Raw genomic sequence first — 7,120 nt, forward strand, 5'->3', positions numbered from 1 at the left:
ACAACTAAATATTTATGTGCAATCTCCTAACTGTTCCCTTGTTCAAAACCTATTTCTTCTAGGCCCAAAATCCGTGTGTTACACTATAAGCATACGCTATCACTTTGCCTTATTGCATTAAAACACACCATAAATCGTTCAATGAAGCATCGCTGTATATCACCAATTCTTTATCGGACTCTGGTTGAACTAACACAGTTGCCTTGATTAACAAAACTTTCAACTGATTAAAACTTTGATACATTTCTTGGACCATTCGAATTTAACATCCTTTTGCAAAAATCTCGTTAAGGGCGTAGCAATCATCGAGAATTCCATGACGAACCTTCTATAATATCTAGCTAAACCCAGAAAACTTCTGATTTCAGATACATTTTTCGGAGGCTTCCAGTCTACCACAACTGAGATTTTACTCGGATCAACTTAAATATTGTCTGCCGATGCTACATATCTCAAAAATCCGACTCCTTGAAGTCAAAACTCTCATTTACTGAACTTAACGAACAATTCTTTTTCGCATAAGGTTTGCAAAATAATTCTCAAATGCTGGGCATGCTCCAACTCATCCCGTGGATAAATCAAAATATCATCAATGAAGAAAACAACAAATCTGTCTAAATACAGTCTGAATATTTTGTTCATCAAGTCTATAAATACAGCAGGTGCATTAGTGAAAACAGTAAAATAAAAACTTTTTTAGCACCTTTTGAGCCCTAATTCATATAGTTTCGTAGTAATTTTTATTGAAATTCTTACTTTAATTATAAAATAATTAATTTACACTTAAAGTATTAAAATATTGAATTTTAATTATTCTTATAATAAATTTATACAAATTTGGTTTATTATCGACAGTTTTGCACAAATGATGAAAGTTGGTTCGGTAGACACCTCGAGAGGCTTAAACCGTTGAGGTAATGTTGTACATCAAGTGATCAAGAGAAAGGCTAATAATACTTTCCAACCATGGATGGTCTAAGAAAATGTATTAAAAAATATTTTATTATTAATTTTGATCAAAAATTAATTGGGTTAAAAATTAATTATAAGCCTAAAGAAGCAAAGAGGCCCAATTGTGCTAAGTAAAGAAGACTGATCCACTTACCAAATGGGGTAGGCCAAATCGCCAATAGATCTGACCAAATCAGATGATTTTAGCTGATTTCTACACTTTCCAAATAGCCCTTGAATTTTTCTTAAAATCCTATTCAAACCCCTCCACTTTTCTTGCCTTCAAACTTTTTCCCCAGCTTAAAATATCAAGTTTGAGCCATTCAAACCTACATCATTTGTGGCCGGCCAAGGGAAGAGGAGTGGACACTACTTATTTGCTATTTTTAGCAGTCATTCCTACCTATAACTGCCCCTATTCCCTTCCTCATTCAACACACCTCTCATTCTTCACATCTCTCATTCTTTCACTCACTTTCTCTTCTTATTTCTCATTTTTCTTTCTTGTCCCTTCCTTACTGATTTCCCTCTTGGAAAAGAGCCCTTAAACAACCTTGGTAGCAGCATTCAAGTTCTTGTAGAAGCCTTAGTTCAATAAGAATGCGCGGAGAAGAAGGAGCAGAGTAAACTAGTTAGGCTTGGAGAAACATCAGGTTTGATTCTAGCTTCCTATCCTTTTAGTTTTATTGTTGTTGTTACGAACATGTCTATGGATATTTGTTATGTTTCTATTCTTAATGTAAATAACATGGTTTAAATTTAATTCGTGTTAATTTGATTGCATTTCGTCCACTTAAGTTATTAAAATTATGTTTGTGTTGTTTTAGGTCTTAGCAAATTTTTTGATTAAGTAAAACCATGATTAAGTTACACTTGCATTACAATTGTGAGGTAACAAATGAATTAGTTATTAATCGCATGGAAATTGTAATTAATTGACACAATACTTAATCAAGATATGTTTAATCTTCTAAGGTAGCTGAGGGTTAAATTAGCGACGGTATTAAATGGTACATTAGCCTTGCATAACTTGCAAGATTAGTGTGATTAAACTGTTTCAATATAGGTATATATTGTTACTTCACTCAATGTTTTACTTACTTATTTAATTTGATTAATTGTTTTAATTGACATAGTGATATGTTTAAGAGATTAGTTAATTTAGTGAGTCTCAGTATGTGCTATAGTTAAGAAATTACCAAGTTAACGTGAAGTTATTCATAAAACATGAACATTTTTAGTAATATTAAGTTAAGAAATGTAATTAATCTAACACAATTTATGTCATCTTGATTAAAATCATCTTTTGAAATCGTGCATTGGAACTTTTATTTTATTTTGTTTTACTTAGTTAAATTTTAGTTTTAATCACTCCTCAAAATAAAAATATTTTTTAGTCACCAAAGTGTTTGATTTACATTTCATAAATATTTTTCTTTCACAGTCCCTATGGGTAGGATAGCTTAACATTTACTTGTCACTTTATTACTTGTTGTCATTGTGTACACTAGCACATTTACGTTGTTCTAATTAGTCAAACCAAATGGCATCACAAGAAACTCATAATGTTTGTATGTGGATCTAAATGCGATTTTCAGCACATTCGAGTCTTTAACCCGTAACTGATAATAACCACAACGAAGATCAATATTTGAGAATACTGTTGCACCTTTCAACTGATCAAACAGGTCATCAAACAGGTTATTTGTGAATTCTTGACAAATAACACAGGAGCACCTTAAGAAGAAAAGCTGGGCCGAGCAAAGCCTTTATCTGTTAACTCTTGCAACTAAACTTTCAACTCTCTCAATTCTGTAGGTGTCATTCTACATAGAGCTATCGATATTGGAGATGTTCACGGCATTAATTCAATGACAAACTCAACCTCTTTGATCGGCGGTAACCCTGGTAACTCTTCCGAAAACACATATGTATACTCACTTACTACTGGAATCGATTCTAACTTCAATTTTGAAACTTTGGAATCAAATATATAAGCAAGGTACGTTTCACAGTCTTTTCTAATAAATTTCTATTCTGACATAGCCAAAATAACATTAGATGCACTGTTCAGTCTATCTGATTTAATTTGAAACTTTTTAACGTTTTAACATTTTAAGACAATATGCTTTTGTCTACAGTTCACCACAGCATCATGTCGAGTTAAACAGTCCATACCTAGAATCACATCAAACTCATGAATGGGTAGTAACATCAAATCAGCTGGAAAGTTGCAACCCAAAATCATCAAAGGACAATTTTTATAGACTTTATCTTCTAACACATATTGACCTAGGGGGTTCTTTACTTTAACCACAAACACAGTAGACTCGAAAGGTATTTTCTTATCTGACACTAACGTTGTGCATAGATATGAATGTGTTGACCCCAGGTCAATTAAAGCATAAACATTAGTATCAAAGATAGAAAATGTACTAGTGATCACATCTAGCGCTGAAGCTTCCTCTCAAGCATGGATAGAATAAGCTCTAGCCAGCACTCGTGTCTCAGATCTCATAGTAGACTCTTTCATCCCACTATCGCTATTACCTATATTATCAGTGTTCTGGGGTGGTCTCCCTCTTGCAGCTGTATTACTCAGTTGAGTAGTCTGAGCCTTTTCTTTGTCGAACTTTCATGGAAATCTCTGAGATAATGTTCATACGAACCAAATTTAAAACATGATCCGTCTTTCAATATGCATTCACTCAAGTGTCGTCTATTACACTGCTGGCATTCGGGCTTGTTGTTTCTAACACTTTTCAGACTCGCTACAGATGTAACCTAAGGCTTCGAGCTCGAATGTTGTTTTCCTCGATCTTTCCCAGAATAGCGTACCGAAGCTGATGAACGACCATGATATTCTTTTGACTTCTTCGACAGAAATGACTATGACTTTCTCATAGGCCTTTTACCTTAACCACGGGCCTCAGAATAAACTTTTCTCTTTACTTTCCTATTTCTTCGACTTTATGTGCTCTGTCAACCAGAACTACAAATTCTTTCAACTCAAAGATCCTGACTAACAACTTGATATCTTCGTTTAACCAGTCTTCAAACTGAGTACATATAGCAACTTCTATTGGTATACATTCTTGGGCATACTTACTGAGTTGAACAAAGTCCCTCTCATACTCTGATACAGACATACGACATTATTTCAACTTGAGGAATTTTTTACGTTTCTTGTCTAAGAATCTCTAGCTGACATATTTATTTCAGAATTCAGTCTGAAAGAATTTCCAATTTACCCGATCTCTCGATACAAATGGAACCAAAGTGTTCCACCAATGATAAGCCAAATCTTTCAACAATGAAACAACACATTTCAAGCATTCCACAGGAGTACATGATAAATCATTGAAAACTCTGACTATGTTTTCTAACCAGAACTCGGTTCTGTCCAGATCATCTTCAGTTGTACCTTAGAACTCTTCAGCCTCATACCTACGAATTTTATCAATAGGAGGCTTGCTCCCTCATACTAGTTCCAAACCCTAAGGAACTATAGGGACCGGTTTGGGTACAGGTGGGGGTGGAGGTTGTTGAGCCATTGGGTTCGTTCGTACGAACTCAGAAAACCATTCAAACATCATTTGGAAGAAGACTTCCTTAGCCTCTTTTCTTCAGCCCTCAGATATGGGCCTACTTCCACTAGACGCTGTTCCGTGAATAGAGGCCTGCGTGTTACTTTCAACTTCACTAGAATCAGCTCGGTTGGATGAAATTTTATATATATGAAAACATAGTTCAATTTGAGTCAAGAGTTATCACACTATTGCAAGTTACATATCGACATGTATTTCTAGACTCATACATGCTACGTTCAGTCTGAGAACTGACAAAATTGTAGCTCCGATACCACTAAATGTAACACTCCTAACCCATATCCATCGCTGAAATAGTGTTACGGGGCATTGCCGTACAGACTGATCATTAAAACATACATTTCATAAGTTAACATAAACATGATATAAGTCATTCATTCACATATATATTGTCCTTAAATCGAGCCCTCGAGGACCTTGAAATACATTAGAAACAGTTCAGGACCAAAATGGAAACAATTGGAAAGTTTAAGAAAAAGTTAGAAAAATTTAACTTTAAGGATAACACGCCCGTGTCTCAGGCCGTGTAACCTTCAAAATAGGGACACATGCTTGGCACAAGCCAAAGCACAATCACCAACACAAGTTAGTGCATTCAAACATAATTCACTTGAATTGAATATAAGATAAGCCATTTGTACATGAACATACTTCACTTAAATTCATCATTTTCTTTCCATGAATACATGATATAGTTCATTTGAATACTTACCATTCCTTTCCTTTTCCTCCTGTTAAACCATTTAGAATATCATTGCATACTCGGGAAAGCTCACATGAAGTGTGCTTAAAGATATAACCGTAACATTTCTTTTACATCGTTTCTCACACAAGTTGTGGGTCGGAATGTAGGCTACACGATGTTGCTCACATGAGCTGTGGAGTATCTACAAAAATGCAGGACCTCAACCATTGGTAGGACATTCAAGACCAGCACTGGAAACTTGAAATCCCTAATGACATGTCATTTGTATCCTACGAATTCCTAAGGTACAGCAGGGACTCGATAACCGTCCTGGCATTATCTTATATGTACATTGTTCAATAACATTATATATTGATAATAACACATAATTAAATAACATAAATACAGTAATTCGTTCATACAAACTTACCTTGATGAATAGAGCGTAAAAATGAGATCGGCTAATCTCAGGCTTTAGGTTTTCCCCGATCTAAATCCATACGTAGTCTATCTTGATCTAAATAGACAAACCCAATCCATTTAATACATATATTATTCAATTCATCCCAGATTTCATATTTTTTTCAAAATTATTATTTTGCCCCTAATATTTTAACTTTTCGCAATTTAGTCATTAAACTCATAAACTGAAATTTGAACATTTTAATCCTTTTCTCATGCTAGTCGAATTCTCTAGGTGCCTAAATAAATCCATACAAATCATCCTTTCATAAATTTACCATGAACTTTTATCATTTTTACAAATAAGTCCCTAAATACAATTTTCATCAAAAATCACTTTACAAAACTAGTTTATTTATCAACAAGGGCTCATAATGTACCATTAAACATCAAGAATCACACAAAAGCATTCATGGTACAACTTTAAAACTTTAACATTTCTGTAAATTAATCCCCAGGCTAGCTAGATTAAGCTACAACAACTTTCAAAACATAGAAATCATTGAAAACGGAATAAAAAATCACTTACATGCAATGAGAAAGCTTGGCTGAACCTTCAAGCTTCTTCAGTGGTGATTTCTTACCTTGTTGTAACGCCCAAAAATTTTAATTTTGGGTATTGTGAATGTGTGACATAAAATATCTGTCTGCTTTAGTGGTTATGTATTCTGGGTGTGTTTGGGAAGTCCCAAGTTCAAGCCAGGACTTGGGAAAATTTTGATATTTTTATGAATAAGCCCTATCTTTGGTTAGCAGGCTTTTAAGCAAAAGTTGACAAATAATTAACAGAATGGGCATGCTGGTCTAGTGGATAAATGGAGTGTTGGTGTGAAGGAGGTCCTGTGTTCGAATCTTGGTGTGGACATTATTTTTACTCGTGCGTCCAGGAGGGTTTGAGATAGACTAAAAATCTGAGTAGTGGATTTGGTGAGGACTTTGATGGAGAGAAATAAGGGATTGGGGTGGTTATCAAATATTCTATTCATATTTTTTTCCTATTTTTTTTACTTTCCCCAAAATCCGTCTACCCTCTTGCCATTTTTCTCCTCATTATTGCCGAATTTCTGCTCCCTTTCACCCTTCATCTTCTTGATTTTTCTTTTCCCACTCTGCCTCGTGTCGCTCCACGTTTGTCTGCAATCGTCCGATAAGTTTTAGATAAGTGATTTTTCTCTGTTTGTTAACTTTCTTCTGAAGTATTTTGTTTATGCCAATTAGGGGAGGATTCAAGGGCTCGTAATCACCAATTGGAGTCTTAGTTTGTATGGGAATTACAGTTCATTGGTTGAAGGTCAGGTTCAGTCGCTTATGGGTTAAAACCTCGATACGAGTTTGATTTGGGATCACGTTAAGTGAGATTAAATTAGTGTTATTTATTCAATTATAGGCTGTGGAGTGCTTGGAGAATATTTTA

This window comes from Gossypium raimondii, chromosome 9 (assembly GCF_025698545.1).
Source record: "Gossypium raimondii isolate GPD5lz chromosome 9, ASM2569854v1, whole genome shotgun sequence".
In the NCBI taxonomy this organism is placed as follows: Eukaryota; Viridiplantae; Streptophyta; class Magnoliopsida; order Malvales; family Malvaceae; genus Gossypium; species Gossypium raimondii.